Consider the following 21,197-nt stretch of genomic DNA (forward strand, 5'->3'; position numbering starts at 1 on the left):
ACAGCCCGATGAGCATCACCACAGAGGAGCCAATCAGTTGGCAGCTAGAAGTTGCTGGGGCCGCTGTGAGCCAATCATCAGCTGGCAGCTGGAAGTGTGCTGGGGCCCCTTCAGCTGTGGCTCTCAACATACATGGGTACCTGTATTCTTTAGACCCATTCATTCTGCAGGCAAATACTAAGAATGTACATACTTACTAGTCTGAAAGGGAAGATTCTATCTTGACCTCTTGGTAGCCTTTCTCTTGAATATTATGACATAATATTCCTCTTTCTGACCTGTGGGAGAGGAGAGAAAAAATGTTGGGCAAAGATGGTTCACTTTTAGGATATTGTGGGTGTGTGGCTAGGAGCTGACTTTTAGGATTCTGAGATGAAAGGCATTTTCCATCAAGTGATGAAGAGGGTTCTTTGGTTACCAAAGTGGTCATTTATTTTCCCCTTCCATGATGCTACTCTAATCTCTGACTACTCCTTGGACCCAAAGTCAGGACAATCTAGGTTAGAATATTAGCACTGTTAATTCATTCTAGAGTTAATTCTGTAATTTTAAACAAGTGATTTTACTTTTCTTACACTTTAAGCTCTCTAACAGTATTCTCATTCACAGAATAAAATCAGAAGTCCTGAAAATGGCCCAAAGAGACCCTACATGATTTTATTCCCAGATTCCATTTCCCACTCTCTTCTCTGCTTACTCCACTCTGCGTACACTGAGTTTCTTGCTTCTTTGAATATACAGGTGCCCTCCTGCCTTGGGCCTTTGAACCCATTATACTTTGTGTTAGCCAGATTTTCTTCAAAGTGACAAAATACCTGAGGAAATTAACTTATAGGAGGGAACATTCATTTTGGTTCATGAATTCAGAGTTTTCAATCCATGTTCACTTAGTTGCATTGATTCTGGGCCTGTGATGAGATGGAATATCATGGCAGAAAGGGTGTAGTAGAGCAAAGATGCTTACCTCATGGCAGCTGGAAAGAAGAAAGAAAAAGAAGGAGCTATGGACAAGAAACAGTCCCTATTGGTACACCCCAAAGAGTCCACTCCCTGTAGGTGGTTCCCACCTCCCACAATTTATATCACCTCACAATAGTCCCTTCAGTCATAAACCCATCAATTGATTAATCTATTAATTATCTCATCAATTAACTAATCAAGCAATGATACCAGAGCCCTCATGGTCCAATCACACACCCAAAATTATACCTTTGAATATTGCTACAATGGTGACTAACCTTTCTATACATGAGACTTTGGGGGACATTCCAGATACAAACCATAGCATCAATCTTTGTCTTTACTGCTCTGCTCTTAGATATTGAATGGCTTACCCATTCACTTTCTTCAGCCTGTTACACAAATCTCACTTCTCTGATGACCCATCATAAATAGTAGCATCTATTTCACTTTTTTTTTCCATAACCCTAGCTCTCAACCAAAGGTCTTAACCACTTGCTAAATTGCCTTACATTTTTCAATACTACAGAGTAATATTCATTTCTTAACATTTATTGTGTAATAAGATCTATAAAAATGCATTAATAAATATAGGTTTTCCAAAAAAAATCCTAGTTTATCTACATGTCTCAAATTATATAAATAGCCTATAACACACACTTGAAAGATTACACAGAGAAGACAAAGCATGACCTCTATTTCTCTTAATTCCATTACATTACTGTTATATTTTACCTTATAACATTTATCTTTACCTAACAAATATTTTCTCATTTGCTTATTGTCTGCCTGCCCCTTCTAGAGAACATTTTTACACTATTGCACCCACAATAACTGGTGCATAAGAGGTAATCAATAAATAGACAATTGCATGCAAGAACTAATATAGGGATTGCTGCCTTTTGCTTTTGCTTCCTGAATTAGATCCTCTTTTTATATGGTTATTTATGTAGATGTTTGAATCTTTGACCCTTAAACTAATTCAAGAAATTCATGTTCTTGTTTACTTTCATTTCTCTCCTCAATCTACACCTTAAACTCCTATGATTGTCTGGAGGGCATATCTACTTGAACACCCTGATACCATCTCAAGCACAATTTTTCAAAAATAGAGACTCTTGAATCTATAAACATTTCATAATAAACATTTTTAAATGCAGCAACTAGATATTTAGCAATTAAAATGTTTGCAATTTCTCCACATGACTAGAGCAACAATAAATTTAATGAAACCTGTCTGCCAAAAGTCAACTCATAGATTAAAATTTCATAAATTAAAAAAAATTATTCACAAGATAACGAATAACACAGGAGAACTTAACATTCAAAAAAAAAAAGTAGATTACATCTTGCTTTCTCTACCTCTACCTGCAGAAAACAGCTCCATTTTGTCAAGAATATCTTTGTTTATACCCAATTTCAAGATCTTTCTATTTCTCTCTTCTTCTGTCCTCTAGAATCAATCAACATGTCTTAAGTCTTTTTATGCTCTATAAGACTCCTTCTTTTCCTTTCTGTTTTCTTTGTCTAGGCTCCCCTATTCTCAAGTTTGGGTTATCAAAATGTTATTCTATCTAATTTCTTTGTCTCCAGTCCTTCCCTCCTATGCTGTGAGATCGAATCTTCCTAAGAACCAGCATTTCAACTTTCCCAGTACACTTGGCTTCTGTTTTGCAGAGAAGCAGCCTGCCATAAAAAGCACAGAATTTGGCAGGAAGTTGGTCTGGGTTCAGACTCTTAGAAGCAGGTGCTGTTACAGGAAAAGGAAAGCTACTGTACTTTGGAATGGACCCCCAAATTAAGAAATATCAGGCTGGGGTTGTGGCTCAGTGGAAGAGTGCTCACCTAGCATGCATGAGGCACTGGGTTTGATCCTCAGCACCACATAAAAATAAAAAATAAAGATAGTGTGTCCTCCAAAATCTAAAAAATAAATGTTAAAAGAAAAGAAATATCAATATCCTCCTGCAGCCTACAGATTACATCTTAGTATTTCCATCTGTAAAAAGAGGAATGGACCATATAAATGGTTTGCATTGTTTTACAGTAGTGACATACATGTTCAAAGGAAATTTAGACTCAAAAGCAAATATAAAAAATAAGTTTAAAAAATAGACTTTTTATATCTCTTCTTCAGTAAGACTTCCCTTATGTCTTTCATCCCAAGAATGATCTCCCCCATTTATGAGTTCTTATAACACTTAGTCCACAGAATGTAAATTTGAATTTGATCATTCTCTGTTTATTATTTTATTAAGTTAGTTTATTATTAAGTTGCAATTATATGTCTTGTAGCCTCTAATAGGTTCTAAATGTTTTAAGGGCACAAAATTTGTATTGCTCTAAGGACTGGGAACCACATAATAATATAGCATTTTATAGTTTATGAATCATTCAGTCCTCTTTCATCCCATTTGCATCTCAAGAAAATCCTATGAAGGTAACATGACAATAATGTCAATTCATTTATCAAAGAGCATATTAGGCTCAGAGAGGAACTGTGACTTGCCACAGGTCAAATGGCAGATTGGAATTTCAAACCCATTTTTCCGAACATTGGGTTTTCTGTGTGTTTTGTTGTTGTTGTTTTTACCATCTTATACTGAACATAGTAAGGTCCCAATGAACACTCATTAACATGATTGAAAACAAGAAAAGTCAGTAGAGATCAATAGGCTCAACCTTGCTGTCAGTTTGAGCCCAAGTCTGACTAAGACATAGCACATATGCTTGACCTGTCCAACATATTTTCATTCATTTATGTCTTTGGGATATAGGCAAATATCTATCATATAAATCTGTACACATCAGTACTACCTGATACCTGAAGCATTAAAATCCCCATTCATCAATTTTAGTTGAAACCTAGATTATTGAAATCCAGCCCATCAATTTCATCTAAAACTGAGATCACAGAAATTCCCACTTATCCACTTTACCTAAAACCGAAATCATTGAGATCCTCACACATCAATTTCTCCAAATACCTGGATCATTGAAATCCTACGCATCAATTTTGTTTTGTTGGCATTACTTGCTATCTCCTTAGCCAAAAATATCCTCTGAGACAACATAGATGTTCCAGGGTAGATGCCGCTTTTAAAAGTCCCTGTCTGGCTCTGGGAGATGTTGGTCTAAACAGCTTAGAAATCCAAAGGTAGGGAAACATCTGCCTCAACACATGCTTTTGCACATGCATACATGAGCATGCTGAGTGGGAACAAAAGAGGGTCAGGGATGAAATGGGAGGGGAGGTAATGCATGGCTCCATAGCATTGGTTCCCTGACATCACCAATTTGATGTTACATAGATCTGGTTTTGTTTTGTGATTCATTTTCTCCTATATTCTTTATAGAGGGCACTGAGCTGTTTATGCATGCTTTGAACAAGATCTCAGGGTCTGTATCAGTACTAGCCAAGTACAGAATGTCCTCAATTATAATGCCAAGGGGTAGAAGGATTGATAGGGATCACTGAAGTAAGATTCCAACCTCTTCAATTTAGAAATGAAAAAGCCAAGTCACAGAGAAGGGATTTGTTTCAAGATCACATAGCAAAATTTTGCATTATCTTAATAATAATAATAATCTTTTATGCATATTAGATAATTATCCTGTTTTATTTGTGAGGGGTGTGTGTGGATGTGGGTGTAAGAAATCTCTCCAATCCAATGTCTCTTTTTACCACTGTTACTAAGTAGAATCAAACCTTGGGAGCCCCAATTGTCTCAATTGTAAGAAAATGATGTCCACAGTCAATATGAAGATAAGTCTTCATATTTTTCATGGTGGGAAAAACAAGAGAATAAATCAGGTTTTTAATTATTATGTTCTTTGTAAGATTTTTAATAACTGTGCATGTGTGTGTGTGTGTGTGTGTGTGTGTGTGTGTGTTCATGCTTGCTTTGAGTTCAAAGTCTATTGGTTTTATGTTTAATGTTAGGGGGACTAAATTTCTGTAATAGCAATAGATTTATTTAAAACTGTCTCGTCAGTCATAAAACAGGAGCATCTGAAAGACAGTTCCCTTACTATTTATTTTAATCTAGCTGTTGGCATTTAGACTTTTCCCCCTTGTGGCTTGGTTTATTTATCTAGGCCCTTTTCTCTTCTAAGTAATTTGTGTGCAGTGGATCTAGCCAGACTTCTTAGAGATCTCATGTCCCCGCTCTTGCCTCCAAGCAGGGCTGTAGTTAATTCAGCTGGAAAAAGTATTTTCCATTCTTTCCTTAATTTTCCTGAAAAGACTATTCTACAGTACTTCTTGATCACATTTCGTTGTGCTCAAAATTAGGAAATATTTAATGATGTCTATCTTGAAGCCTGATTTTTGCTGTTGGAATAATTTTGCTCTTGCCTGGCTGTTGGGAAACTTATAATCCATGGCTCATTATCACTCTTATATTATCTTTGCCACTCAGTTGTCATTAAGGATCTGTATAGGGTTACACAGTCTTTGCTTTCTATAACTCCAGGGGGTGCCAATCACCTACATTGCAGTATGAATGGTACTCCCATGGTGTTGTGCAATAAAGTGACCCTGTGAGAGACCTTTGATCCAGAAGGGCCAAAAGGATCCCAGCTGGTTTCTATAGCAAGCGAAGCCTCTGCATTCTTCTAATGCACTTCCACTATCCTGAGAGCAGATGGGGAGGAAGTGAGACAACCCCCACATCCCTTTCATTCAGGAGCAACAGTGGTAATGGATATACCTCAACTTCCCTTTCCTCTTGTCGCCTCAACCTTCACTACCATTCCCCACAAAAACTAAGGAGAGTTCAAGAGAGGGAAGACTTCTTTCTATTCATTCTGTGTTGAAACTACACTTTTGTTATTTCTTTACCAAAGTAATGCTCTTGCCAAGCATCTTTAGAATTTCTCTGGTAAGATAGGCTCTTTCTAAAGTAGGGGACAGAATTGTTACCTGGCAGAGTTTTGGGTTATGGATAAAAACAAAAATGTTTAACAATGCAACTTCTAACCTTACTTGCTGACAATGTAATTCTTTCAAGGTCTCCCTTTTACTATTTTATGCTTAGCAGCAGCCTTTTCAACTGATTACAGATATGCTCCTTCTAGAATTGAAATATGTGACATGGAATGCAGCTAGGAACTTTGATCAATCAGAGGAGACCCCAATAATAGAGGAGCTCTCTGGCTTCTCTTTAGCCAATCAGGATTCTGGAATGGAGGGGAAAGGGATTTATATGGATAAATTCCCCATATGGGTGATCAAATGTCTAGTCACTGATTTTGCTTACTTCATAAGGGAGTGACCACCTTGCAGTAAATCCTGCAGGGCAGAGCTTGCCAACTGGGGTCCTATGGACTACAGTCTTTCTTCATATGAGGAAATGTTTGTTTGTTTTGGTGTGTGACTCACCCTCAGAGTTGTGAGAAAAGGAACCGCCTCAGCAATGGTGTGGGCACAACTTAGAGTCCTGGAGCCTGGGACTCATGCCAAGACTTGGTGTTCAGCTACTAATAGGTGCATCAGAATAATCCAAGACAGGAAAGACTTATGAGGTCATTTTTCTCTGCCTAGGGGCCAGAAAAAGACTCACCATTCTCTTACATTCCTTAATCTACTTACTGGGTGATTCAGAAAGCAATATTTTCTGTATCTTCCCCGTTTTTTAGATTCAGTGACACTTTATTTGGGGTATTTCTTAAGGAAATCTGCCTCTTTCTTTGTGCTGGGTGAGCTGCATTGCAATAGATGAAATTGTCAAAAGCTGCTAGTTATGAGGTCTGCAAGCAGGAAAACTGTGAGGCTGTAAAATATAGCTGCCTTTCCCATCCTACCCTCCTCATTGAGACAAGCTCTGACTGGTTCACACAGGCACTGTCAGGCAAATGTAGCTCAGAATAAGGGTCTGCACATGGAAAACCTGGCTTAACTGGGCATGGAAAGAGGCTATACTATCATTCAACACCTGGCTGGCTTGATTGCCACCATTTTTGCAGATTAGCCTTGTTTTAATTCAAAGTGTTTTTTTTTAAAGCAGTTTGGGAGTGGAGTGGAGCTTGTAGTTCCCAGGACAAAGGATGATTTATTTATTTATTTATTTTTGGTACCAGGGATTTAAGCCAGGGGCACTTAATCACTGAGCCACATCCTCAGCCCTTTTTCTATTTTATTTAGAGAAAGGGTCTCACTGAGTTGCTTAGGGCCTTGCTAAATTTCTGAGGCTGGCTTTGAACTCCTGATCCTCTTGCTTCAGCCTCCCGAGCCAATGGGATAATAGGCATGTGCTACTGCACCTAAGGATGATTTTTAAATTTTTTTCATTTGTTCTAACTAGTTATACATGACAGTAGAATGCATTTTGACACATCATACATAAATGGAATATAACTTCTCATTCTTCTGGTTTTACATCTGTGTAGAGATACACAGATCATGTAATCATATATGCACATAGGGTAATAACGTCTGATTCAGTCTACTATCATTCTATCCCAATATCCCCTCCCCTCCTTTCACTCCCCTCCTTCCAATCCAATGTACCTCTATCCCCCGCCTCATTGTGAATTAATATCCACATATCATAAAACTTTTGGCCTTTGGTTCTTTGGGATTGGCTTATTTTGCTTAGCATGCTATTATCCATTTCCATCCATTTACTGGAAAATGCCATAATTTCTTTCTTCTTTAAGGTATATATACCACATTTCTTTATCCATTAATCTGTTTAAAAGTACCTAGGTTTGTTCCATAGTTTAACTACTGTGAATTGAACTGTTATAAACATTGGTGTGGTTGTGTCACTATAGTATGCTGATTTTAAGTCCTTTGTTTATAAACTGAGGAGTGGGATAGCTGGGTCAAATGGTGGTTCCATTCTAAGTTTTCTGAGGAATCTCCATACTGCTTTCCATAGTGGTTGCACCAATTTACAGTCCCCCCAGCAATGTATGAGTGTACCTTTTTCCTCATATCCTTGCCAACATTTATTATTGCTTGTATTCTTGATAATTGCCATTCTGACTGATGTGAGATGGAATCTCAGTGTAGTTTTGATTTGCATTTCTCTAATTGCTAGAGATGTTGAACATTTTTTCATATATTTGTTGATTGATTGCATTTCTTTTTCTGTGAAGTGTCTATTCAGTTCATTAGCCCATTTGTTGATTGGATTATTTATTGGTTTTTTGGTGTTAATTTTTTTTTAGTTCTTTATATATCCTGGAGATGAATGCTCTATGGGAAGTGCATGTAATGAAGATTTTTCTCCCTTCTGTGGACTCTCTCATCACATTATTGTTTTCTTTGCTGAAAAGAAGCTTTTTAGTTAGAATCCATCCCATTTGTTGATTCTTGATTTTACTTTTTGTGTTTTAGGGGTCTTGTTAAGGCAGTCAGTTCCAAAGCGGACATGGTGGAGATTTGGGCCTTCTTTTTCTTCTATTAGGTTCAGGGTTTCTTTTCTAGTGCCTAAGTCCTTGATCCACTTTGAGTTGGTTTTTGAGCAGGGTGCTACATAGGGATTTCTAGTTTTTTTTTTTTTTTAACATGAAGGTATGATTTTATTCCCTTTTGACTGCAAAGAAGGTAACTTCAGTCAACACTGATAGCCAAAATTCTTCTTTTGCCTTTTTAAGTGCCAGTTTTCCCAGCACCAACAAAAAAAGAGGCTATCTTTTCTCCAATGTATGTTTTTGGCACCTTTGTCTAGTATGAGATTGCTGTATTTATGCTGGTTTGTCTCTGTGTCTTCTATTCTGTACCATTGGTCTATGTGTCTATTTTGATGCCAATACCATGCCGTTTTTGTTACTGTGGCTCTGTAGTATAATTTAAGGTCTGGTCGTGATGCCTCCTGCTTCATGAAATTGATGATTTTAAGGGACACTTAAAAGGGCAAAAGAGAACCTTACACTGTTAGTGTTGACTGCAGTTACCTTCTTTGCAGTCAAATGGGAATAAAACCACAGCTTCACATTAAAAAAAAACACATTGTTAATTTATTTACTTCTCTAATATATCTATATTTTTTGTCAATCATCTTTATCACATTTATTTTCAAAACTTATGATACAGGAGGAATTATCTTTAAAAATTATTCCTTGCATTTCTAATTCTTTTATAATTGATTTGATTCCCTCTGAGCTCATGGATATGTTACACATAGCCATGAATTATATTTGTTAAAAAATCCAGACTTTGAGATAATTGTTGATGCATAGGCAGTTCTAAAAAAATGCAGAAATCATGTATATCTTTTACTTAATTTCCCAAATACTAGCAGCTTTCATAACTATAGTACAATATAATATCCTGAATATTGACATTGATACATTCTATTGACCTTATTCAGAATTCACTAGTTTTATATGCACTCAAGTGTTTGTGCATGTATGGATGATAATTAAGTTATATTCAATCTTACCATATGTATCAATTTGTGTAATTGCCACCACAGATAAAATGTAGAACTATTTTACAGAAAGTATCCTTCACACAACTTTTTATATCCACAGTCACTATCATTCTACTCTCTACCCTAACCACCAACAATCACTAATCTTTTTAATTTGGTTATTTTGAGAAGTTTTAAAAATTTAAATCATAAACAAAATAAAAAATAATGATTGAAAATTAAAATCATTATGATATGTCAAGAGCTTAGTAATGTTTTGAACAACCAATAAAAAAAAGTAAAAATAAAAATAAATAAAAGAAAAGAAAAAAAAAAGAAAATTAAAATCACATGCTATGCACCTTTTGAAATTATTTTTTTTCAATCAGCATAATCCCCTGATGATCATCCATGTCCTAGCATGTATCAACATTTTTTTTGTTGTTGTTCTTTTCACTGAGTTGCATTCCATAGTTCAAATGTGTCATTGTTGGTTTAACTATTTACCTGTTAAAGGATATTTGCACTGCTTCCATCTTTTATCTATTACAAGTCAAGCTACCATTAACAAACATTTGTGTGAACATAAGTACTTATCTGGGATAAATGTCCATGAGTATAATTGTTGGGTCTTGGTAATTGCATGCTTTCTTTTTTACTACTGTCAATTTTTTCCAGAGTTTCTGTACCATTTTGTATTTCCATAGCAATATGAGTGATCCAGTTGCTTCCCAATCTCCCAGCATTGCGTGCTATCACGCGTTTTTATATTTGGTTTTGGATATATTAATCCACATTGATAGGTAAGTATTGCTATTTCATCATGGTTTTAATTTATGTTTTCCTGATGACTAATGATGTTGATCATATTTTCATTTTCTTATTTGGCATCCATATATCCTCTTCAGTGAAATGTCTGTTTATGTCTTTTGTGGCTTCACTTTTGTCTCCTTTCTCTGCTTAATAAGTTTGTATAAAATCCTCGAATGTCTTCCATAATTCCTTCCCTTCCCAAACAACTTAGTGGCAGAGATGTCATTAATAAGGACATTTACTTGGTCCCATCACTGTCTTTAGACATCTGTTTATCACCAAATACAATCATGCACTGCAGAGTGACATTTTGGTGAACAATGGGTAGTGGTCCCATAAGATTATAAAGGAGCTAAAAATTCTTATCATGTAGTGACATGGCCATGATAAGGTTAAAGTTCAATGCATTCCTAATATTTTTGTGTTGTGGTGATGCTCCTGTAAACAAATTTGTTGTGCTACCAGTCATATAAAAGTGTAGAGTATATACTTACATACAGTACAAATACTTAATAAACAACTTTGTAACTGATTTATATATTTACTAGACTATAATTTTATCATTATTTTGTTTCATATTTATGAAAAAGTTTATTGTAAGCTAATATATTATACCAGTAGCAGCCTCATACATTTCATGTTTACCACATGCCCTGATTGCAGAGGTCACACTAAGTGATTGACCTATACCACCTAGTTTTGTGTAAGTACTCCATGATGTTTGCATTACTGTAAACCCTAATTAATATAACTCTAAACCTGGAGGTCTAAAGAAATACAATCCACAATGTTAGGGGAGAATCAAAGATGAAGTTTCTACTAATTCTGAAAGTACACATTAGAATATATCAACAAACTTCAGCTTTCTACTTCAGAAAATTGTTGTCCCCTATCTTTGGTCCTCCCTGAGAGGCTCCAAGAAAGCCTCTTGGCTTAGGTGTGACTGTATTTTAAAATGATATGTCTAGCTGCTATTTAGAAATAAGATTAAATATGGGGGAAAGAATGAAAGAAACATGAAGCTACAAATATATGTGATGGCTTACTTCCATTTACTCATTGGGATATAAAAGCCAGTCACAAGATTCTTCCTGGGAAGATCTTCAAGCTCTTATCACAGAATGAGTTTTAAAATTCTTACACTTTCATTAAATAGTGGCTGGATACCAGGCCTTCTGCAGGAGCCTATTGAAATGAGGGATCAACGTTTTTGTAGTTGGCCATAAGCAATTTCAGAAGGTTGGGTAGTCCTAGAGTTGAGGACTAAAATTCAGTTCTTTAAGTATGGCTGGGGATGCAGCTGGACATGGGCTGTAGATTTAGTGATCAATCCCCAAACTGCCTCTATCAGAAAGTAATAACTAAGCTACAGATTTGAAGTACTACATCTTCTAGGGGGTACTTACTCCAGCTGGAATTTCTAATCAGCCCCTAGGAGATCTTTGTACCTGTGGCTAAGGCAATGAGCATGACAAAGTAACCTCCCTTTGTTTTCTAGTATATCTGCTATCTTATGTGATCAGATAAGCATGACAGTGCATGTAAACTGTTGAGTGTGGATGCCTGACATTCAATAAGACTCAGGTCAAGTCTTCTATCTGACTTCTATTTGAAGGAGAAGTATTTATTTAAGTGTATTACTGACCTTTGGTATACTTCTATAATTGCTATGTGGTAACTTCAGGCACAGAAAAGAAAAAAAAAAGGAGCTATATGGAGACAGAGAAGCAGCATCAATGACTAAAAGAAAATCAAAAGATAAAAACTTGAGAGCAGAGAACAGTTTGTGAAGTTTCTTAGGATGATGTAACTAGCAGAAATATCATTATACTTCTCTAGGTTCTAGGCATCTTCAGCCTCTGTAGGGAGTGTAGGGCAATCAGAGACAGCCTCTTTGCCATTACAAAGAGAAAGACGCCCTCTCTGACTGTGGTATTTGAACAAAGAATTGAAGGAAATGGGGGGAATGAGCCAAGTAAAGAGGTTGGTAAAGAGTATTGCAAGTAAAAAGAATAGTGAGTGAAAAAGCCCTGAGGTATGCTTGGCTTGTTGAGGAAAAGGAAGGAGGTCAGTGTGACTACAACAGAGTTAACAAGGGGGAGAGAGATGGCAGAAGAGTTTGTAGAAGTATCCAAGACCACATTCATGAGAGTAGTGGTTTTCCATTTTTGGCTGGCCATTAGAATCATGTGGGGGAACTGTGAAAATCTCAAGGTGCAGGTCTCACTGATAAAGAAGAGTGATTTTACCTAGGGTGTGTTGCAGGAGAAAGATTTGATTTTTTTTCTAACCCCCCTAGGTGATTTTAATGTGCAGTTGGTTTAACAAGTTCCTATGTAGGACCTTGAAGACCTTTTTAAGGCTTTACTCTGAGTGGCAGAGGAAGAATTGGGAGTGAATTTTGAGCAGACAAGTGACGAGGTTTGACTTATGTTTTAAAATGATCTATCTGGCCGCTGTTTAGAAAATAGACTGAAATAGAGGACAAGAATGAAAGAAGCAGGAAGCTAGAATGTTAGTGTGATATTCCACACAGAAGAGTGCCTGGGATCTAGGTGGCTACTGATAAAGATGTTTGGGATATAGTATCTGGCATGGGGCTCAGAATGGGAGGAGAAAAGCTAATTGACCTTGACTTTGAACTCATCTCTAAGCCTCTAAAGATATGTGGTTTGCTGAATTTAAGGACAGAAGTCCAAGGTTTCTGTGGTCCCTACAGAAGTAGCTAGGTAAAATCTCTCCTGCAAACTTTCATGGCCTGAGGATTGCATACTAGAAGCCTGAAGTTATCTTGGGTAACCATGCTGCTAATAAATCAAGTACTAGGGACTTGATTCCTCAAGAAGAGTTGGGGAAGTCCTTAATTCATTCCCCTCCCCCCAGGTCACAGGCATATGGTCAACTGCCTGTAGAATTGTGTGACTTGATTCCTGTGAAATAAATATCTTGTCAGACCAGAGAAGAGAAAACATCAAAAGAAAGGACATGTGCAAGAGGGCCAGGTTTGACCAAGCAGCAGTTTTCCATTGATTTCTATGGTCCTGTTCTTCATGGAATGTAGCAGGGCATCAGGCTTGGTTTCCTTTATGGTTTTCTGGCAATGCTGGACAGTTGTTCAGAGACTCGGGAGGGTGGGGTAACTTACCATTCAGAAGAGAAAGCTAAAATAGAGGGACTACCTTCCAGGACTTTGAAACCACCAAAGTCTCTCTCAGGGTCAGCTAGGTAACCAAATGTGAGGTTGACGAAGTGTGTTATTGCCTCCAATTCTGTACTGTTGACACTAAGTGTGTCTTGTTGTCATCTTTTACTCCCAGAACTCTCAAATGATGCCACCCTATTGTAATGAGCCTTCACAAAAAGAGTTGACAGGCCCTCATTGAGCTCTCTCTGGAGAACTGGAGTATAGAACCATTTCCTCTTCCCTTACCTACCCCAACCTATTCAACCACTTGCACACAAGCCTTTCTGCCCTAAATTATAACTGAGGATGCTATTTATGCAACTAAGTCATTTGTTTTATGACAAATTTGTAAAATACCCTCAGCAGTCCATTCCCATGGAAACAGATCTGGAAACAGCTCTCTCCATTACTAAAACACCTTTCTCAATGACAATTTAAATGTTTTGGGAAAATAATTCGTAATATCTCACCTTTATCATTCCTACTGAAATTTTCTTCTCCAACTCAAAGTAATTTATACTTGGAAGAATGTTTTGAAATGGCCTTGCTTTGCTTTCTTATTTTAGAGTGGATAGGGAAACTCAAGTCCAAACAAAGAAACTGATGTTCCCAAAGTCTTTTACCATTCAGCAACAAAGCCAATACTAGAACTCAATTCTCTAGGCGCCTAAGCCAAGATTCTTAACACAAAAAAATGTCCTTTAAGATTTTGAAGCAAGCTAGTATCCTATATAGCTGTTTGCAGGAGAAATGTGTGACCTGACTGCACAGGTAAATGTATCTAATTACAGAAGGTGGAGATTGGAGTTTCATGGAGTGTGGACTGCTCCAATTATGCTTAACCAGGGAGGCTAAAATACCATGCATCTGTTTCAATGAGGGTCAGCCTTGAATGGAAGGTACAGGTATAAATCTATTCTTCAGGTAACAAATGCACTACTCATGTCCCAGACGCCAATTCCATAGTCTTCTTAGGGTCAAGGAAAGTGCAGTGACCCTGGAGGGAAGACAGGGGAAAGAGGGGAGAGATTGGTCAATATTATCAAAGGCATTTGTTGGGTGCTTATGTTTTTGCGCATGAACTTACATGAGATATTGGGCCTAGTCCAAGATTCTCTAGTCACCATAAGCAAAAGAAGATATGTTATAGTTGCATCCTTCTTTCCCATCCTCCCTCTTCATGCCAGTGGCTTCAAACTGACAATGATTTCTTCCAAGCCCTTCTGTGGAGCCTCCCTCCTGTTAGCCCTCCACCCCTTCCCCATTCCCATCCCCCACCACAGACAGACTGCAGCATGGCCCTTCTCTGCATCATCTTGGCAGAATGCAGCATGACTTTCAAGCATGGCCCTGCATAAAGTTACTGATGAATGAATTAGGAGAAACAGCTTGGGCTTTGGCTAGCAGAACAGGCTGCTGTTCGGGAATGTCAGAGGTTTCTAGATAAGAGTCTGGCTATCAGACACATGATACTGGCTAGTATAAGCCTGAGTCACAGGCCTGTAATTCCTTTCATGGAGGAAAGTCCAGAAGAGGCCTTGCATTTCTTTTCTGCAATTAATACTCCCTAGTCTACTTCCAAGAAAATGAGGAGCTGAGAGCGTATGGAGAAACATTTGGCTGAGTTATAGGAATTCCACTATATAGATGGTCATAATCAGGTTAGGATCAGGCCAAAAAAATGGGCCAAGCCAAAAATAAATCAGACTGTAAGATTTATTAGTAAAATGGAGACCCTTCTTATAATTCTGGTTTCCTCAGATGGCCAGTTATATTTATATCTACTCTTTTTAAAAAATCTCTACTGATATAGAATGTACATATCATAAAATTTGCACTTTTAAAAGTATAAATTTAGTGTGTTTTAGTATATTTGAAATTGTAAAACTATTACCATTATCAACTTCCAAAACATTTCCATCACCCTAAAAAGAAACTCCATAACCATTAGCAGTCACTCTCCATTCCCTTTTCCTTCTAGCCCCAGGCATTTTGTCTGAATAGATTTGCCTTTTCTAGGTAATTCATATCAATGTAAGTAAGAAATATGTGGCATTTTGTGTCTGACATCATTCATATACCACAATGTTTTTAGGATTCATCCATGCTATAACATGTATCAGTATTTAATTCCTTTTTTTAATATTTATTTTTTTATAGTTGGACACAATACCTTTATTTCACTCATTTATTTTTTAACGTGGTGCTGAGGATCGAACCCGGGCCCTGCGCATGCGAGACAAGCGCTCCACCGCTGAGCCACAACCCCAGCCCCCTATTTAATTCCTTTTTATGACTGAATATTATTCTACTGAAGAGAGACACCATATATTTGTACTAATTCATCAGTAAAGGGGCATTTTATTTGTTTCTGTTTTTCCCTTAGAGTAAAAACTGCTTTTATAAAACTAGGAGTAAAATTTCAGGTTGTAACTCCATGTTTAACATTGTGAGGAACTGTCATACTGTACATGAAAACATATTTAATATGGAAAGGTTTGGATTCATTTTGTGTATTGATTTAGTGAGTATCTACAAAGAACCTATTCTCTGTATATGAAGATCATAGGAGTCTGAAATGCAATGCTCAGCATTTGAGACTTTATTTATGAAGCAATGGAAAACCATTGTAGACTTTTGCTGAAACATATCCCTATGAGGTAGGTGTTTTAGGAAACCAAACATTGGTGCACTATTTTTCTTTCCTTAGGATTTCTGTTCTACTGGATAGAAAATGGAACCATAGAAAGTTGGTAATGTGAGAACACATCCTGTGAGGTACTCTGTATAAGGTGACTGAAGTAACCAATACCAGAACAGAGGTATAGAGATACATATATCTGCATGTACATGGGGATGTGTCATCTACTTTCAATAAAATTAAAATGTACTGATGATCTGCTCCAAGTGCTATTATTTCCTGAGTTTCATTTTCTGTACCTACTTCTACCCTCACCATCACTGATGCAGGTTTTCTTCATCCATCATCAAAGTATAAAAGTAGGGCTGAGGCTGCGGTCTAATGAATATTTGTTTACTTCTCAAATGGTTATCTCTCCTGGGGAAGTTTGAAAGACAAGATTAATCTTTATGTTGAGGACCTGTTGGGAAGCAAACAGCTGGATGAGATAACCTCTTGTGATTAAGATTTCAAGGTTTAGATTTCCATATGGGCAGAGCCTAGAAAGGTTCAATTTGTTGCTGTCTCCTCCCTCATTGCAAAGGCTGTTATTCAGCGCTGATGTTATTATTGTTGTTGTTATCATGGTGATTATGATGAAAAGAAATAATTATAGCAATCAAATATGTTTTCTTGTTGAATATGGTCAATATGGTGCCTGCCACTATATATAGCATGTGGGAAAAACTGTCCCTAGTTTTGTAAGCCTCCAGTCTAGGCTCACCATGATAAGTCCTGTGGAAAGTGTAAATAGGCCAGACCCTTTCCCTAAGTCTGGTTAACCACCAGTAATCTGGTTCTGCCTCCCACAAGGATAATGGACCATGCATGACAATAGGGCATCTGGGATTCACTATCTTTCTTTAATTTGGGGAAGGGAACAAAGATTACAGAGCCCCTATTATGGGTCAGGCATAGATGAACACATTGAAACCTTTCTGAAATATTGTACAGGTGTTCTTCTTTTATGTACATTTTATATATGAGGAATACTGAAACTCCATGGTGGTGAAGCTACATGCTCAAGGTTTCTCTACCAGTTTTGAGTCCTCTAGGTCCTCTCAGTCCTTCCATTAGATATTACATACTCTGCCAGGAAGACTAGGAGCAGGAGGAGGCAATGAGGGGTGGGAAAAGAGAAAATAGAATGAGATGTAAGGGAAGCCCCAGTCCTGACTTCCCATGAGACTGACAGTCTGTTCTGCAAGCCAGGACCTAAGTGGCATCTCCTTGGCAACATTACAGGATAAACTTGTTCAGGTCCATTCACTGGTAGTGAAGTCTTACATTTTTGTCTTTAGGAAGAATTTTGAGGAAGTCTTAACTAGGGGAGTGCTGCCTCACACAGCTGCCTCCATTGCACTGGTATTTTAAAAAGTGTGGAAGTGATTTGTGTGGCTGTCCCCCACCACCGCATATTATACAGTTTTATTAGCATAATTGCCAGGTTGATTATCCTAATCTATTTTAAAACAGGGGTGTGTCCATTAAGACTTCCTGGAAAATTCTAAAGTCAGTGGCTTTCCCTTACAGAGCAGGAGCAGGGCTCAAATGCGGGGTTTTCCAGTCAAGAGGCATGACCCGGAGGAGGCAGACCTTCCTAGTTCTAGTACATACCTTGAAGGAGGTAGGGAAAGCACCCATTCAAGTTGCAGGGCCCACAGAACGCCAGCTGGCTCTTTTCTCAACTGCCCCAGGCTTGTTGATTTGAATCCTAAGATTATAGAGCTAATTTTTGTTTTTAAAAAAAAAGGTCTTTAAAACTGCACACTATGATTAATATGTAGGGACTCTGCCCTCCTGGAGGTATTGCAATCGCTGCAGAGAAACCCATAAGTCCACTGAACAGATCCGGGAAAATGATTGAGGACAGTTGATTGCGCCCTCACCTTCCAGTCCCCGGCAAGCCTGCCCCGCTTCCTAGGAGTGTGAGGAGGCTTTCTAGGAGGGTGTCGCGCTCTGCCGGGAGCTTGGGTAGCGGGTGCAGGTGGCTTCTCTTCGCAGCTTGCAAAGAGGTGGACCCATTTGCTTTTACCACCTCATCACTGCTCGCTGCCATTTACTCCTACCCGCTCAGTAATTAGGCTGAGGAAATGTTTGGGTTACAATTCCGAGCTTGGTGGACCGAGGCGGACTGCACGACCCCAGTAGGCAGCGGGGTGCGGAAGGTGCTTAGTTAGCGGCTGGATTGGCTCTCCTTCGCAATGTGTACACCCTGACTTGGGCGCCACAGCTCCTACCTTCTCGGGAGTGGCAAGGTCGCCTGAGACCGCCTCTGGGGAGCGCGGAAAGGACCGTGTATTGGCCTCCAGCCAGCCTCCTACTGGCTGGCGGCAGTGTTCCGACCCCAACTTCAGAGTTGTGGCCCCTCCCCTCCCCCTGGCGTTCGCCTCTGTGGCTCCATCTTCCGCCAATTGTGACCCGCAGAATCCGCCGCCCCGACGGCCAGTCGCTGGCGAGGAGCAGCGGCCGGGAGCGGCTCAGTCCAATGAAGGCCTCCTTGGTCCCTAGTTGGCGCCGCGTGCACCTCCGCGAGCGCTCCCAGGCGCGCTCATAAACCTGCCCCGGGAGGCGACGAGCCCTCGCCTCCCGAGGGGCTCGGCAGGGGGCTAGGGACCATCTAAACCGCGCAGAGGCTCTCTTGCTAGGAGGGCTGCTGAGGCAGAGAACAGCCGTGCTTCGTCACAGTGGGACTCCCTCTGAAGCCGCCACCGCGCCAGAAGCCTCCAGCTAGCCCGCTAGCCAGGCGCCCCGTCGTCAGTGGCTCTGTCCGGTTCTGGGCAAACAGGACTGTCGCCTGCTTGCAGCCCCGCCACTTTGACCACCCCGTGGCATAGCGTGGTGGAGCGAACACAACTGTGGTGCGGACTCACCCACTAGCTGGTCCAGTGGTCCCACGGAGCGCTACTGCTCCTTCTTCGCTTCTAGCAAGGTAACTGCGAACAAGCTACCGGTTCTCTGCTGACTTCATGCGTACACCGGCAGAGGAAGGGCACGATTTTGCCATCAGCTCCTGGAAATTGGTAGAGACCACAGCTACTAGGGAACCCTGACAGGGATGGCTGGGACACGCCAGGGTAGAGCAGTGAGCGTGGACGCCAGCCTGCCACAACTCGGCCCAACAGCCATTTTGCATGGGTCACCAACCCAGTTTATGGATTTGGGATTTAGGATTTTAGGGGATGGAGTAGGGAACTGAGGAAGAAAGGAGGAGATGGTTGAGGAATTCAGGGCAGGGATGGGTAAGCTGCCCCTGGCAGCAAAAAGCCATTGGTTTCTCTGAGATCCAGGACCTCAGGCTGCAGGAAACTTCAATGTTGTGCCAAGGTGTTGAGCTACTTCTCGGAGTGCAAGGAGGAGGCTGGGTGCCACAGGGTGAGTTCACCTCTGTTAGGCCAACTCTCTAGGGAAGGGCACAAGTATCATCTTCCAGTAATAAATGTTATGATTTTGTGGCAAGAAAGACCATATCTAAGCTGCCTCTATTTAGAAAGATGAATTAGGTGTGCTGGAGGGCAATTTTGCAGTGTATCAAGGTGAGAGAAGGGAGGGGGACAGAGGAGCTCTCTTCAGATATCTGCAAAGCTATGAGAAAGTATTGTTTGTTCTGTGTGGTATCAGGAAGGAGAATTAGGATGGTTCAGAATTCAACAGGATGGGTACCAGGGGAAGGATTACTGTAAGAAAGCACTTTCTAATAGAGAAGGAGGAGGAGTGCTTTTACTATGTGTTGGACACTTTACTGAGTACTCAGCATAAATTATCTCACTTACCAATTACCATCTGTTCAATGATAAAATGGCAGGGAGGTAGTGGGGCCCACGTCATTAAAGGCTCTTAAGCAAGAAAGATGTTAAATAACCACCTGGTTTCCATGTTATAGATGATATTCAGACCTCATGTGGGAATTTGTGTTATGTGAGTAAGAGGTGGATTAAGGGGCTGGGGGATTAATTCAATGGTAGGATGCTTGCCCAGCATGCTTAAGTCCCTAAGTAACATTCCTAGTATGGCCATAAACAAACAAACAAACAAAAATCATAAATTAAGGGATCAGTCATGTGTCCCCCCCCCCCCCATGGAGAAAGCCTGAGACTCTGGGATCTCTGGTCCAGACTGCTCACTGTATGCATTCTGTATTCATTATTCCATGTGTTTAAGGCTCAGGCTTGGCAAGAAATGATTACACTTAGGCAGCTTACAAAAGCTGCTTCTCAGGATAACTACTAGGTTGGCTGAAATGCACATTTAACTCTAGAATAATTGTTCAACTGAACACCTAGAGGGATATCTGAGCTTTTGAAAGTCCAGATTGTTTCAGTGTGGGCAGCTGGAGCCACCTTCCTTTGACATGAAGAGGACATGTGTAATGTGTGTGTGTGTGTGTGTGTGTGTGTGTGTGTGTGTGAGTGAGGGGATGCCTGGTGGTCAAAAAACAGGATGTTTAAAACAGAAAAATAAGACCCCTGCTTTGTGAAAGGAGAAACTATTCAGGGAGGCTGCAGTTATTCCATATCTCATGTTAAGACGATTTGTTGGAGCTGAAAGAGGCTTGCCCAAAGGAATTGAGAGGTTGTCACTTACAGGTAATGTGACATTAGGGAAGTCTCAGCACCTTTCTATGCCCCAACTACCCTATCTGTAAAGTCAAAAAATTAGAATTTTCTTGGCTATCTCAAAGATTCCTCTTGACAGTGTCTACCAATGTCAAATGATCAGCAAAAATAAAAACAAATGGGGTTGGATGTCTTGCACACAAACATTTGGGGGAGTTATAGGATCAAAACTCCATAATGTATTGAAGATGGGCCACCTTCAGGAGCAGTGCAATCTTGCCACCTTCTTTCATGGGCTAAACTGTCACTCTAATATCTATCCACTTGAGATAGGCTTTCAATGACTACAGTTTTTCTGAACAGCCAAGGTTCTGAATGGTAAAAATTAAGGGACCACTTTGAAGTTGCCTGCATTTTCCTATGGTAGCTGCATGGCTTTCTGTTCACTGCCAAGGTAACTTGGCTTGTGGCACAAAAATATGGAGTATCTGCTGGTGGGATGTATTATGCCGAGCAATTGGACAAGAGTGCAGAGAGGAGTAGTAAAATAAGCTTCTGCTCTTTGAGGGCTTCAAGTCTGTTTTGGGAAAAGTAAATATACTGATCATATTGTCAGGCAGAAAGACAGAGTGCATTAGGGG

General features: G+C 39.6%; 1 protein-coding gene across 6 annotated transcripts in view; it reads left to right on the top strand.

Annotated features, from left to right (window-relative positions):
• Nucleotides 1–21,197, top strand: part of Arhgef9 (Cdc42 guanine nucleotide exchange factor 9) — a 542,919-nt gene that overhangs the window by 156,773 nt on the left and 364,949 nt on the right. For 4 of the 6 annotated variants that reach the window (XM_071606157.1, XM_071606160.1, XM_071606161.1 and 1 more), the window contains exon 1: nucleotides 18,490–18,932. The exons of 1 other annotated variant lie outside the window; for it this stretch is intronic. The gene's annotated coding sequence lies outside the window, so the exon portion shown is untranslated. Of the gene's footprint in view, nucleotides 1–18,489; nucleotides 18,933–21,197 lie in introns of those variants that run through there. One more of the 6 variants, XM_071606165.1, reaches the window with a different exon arrangement.

This window comes from Marmota flaviventris, chromosome X (assembly GCF_047511675.1).
Source record: "Marmota flaviventris isolate mMarFla1 chromosome X, mMarFla1.hap1, whole genome shotgun sequence".
NCBI lineage: Eukaryota > Metazoa > Chordata > Mammalia > Rodentia > Sciuridae > Marmota > Marmota flaviventris.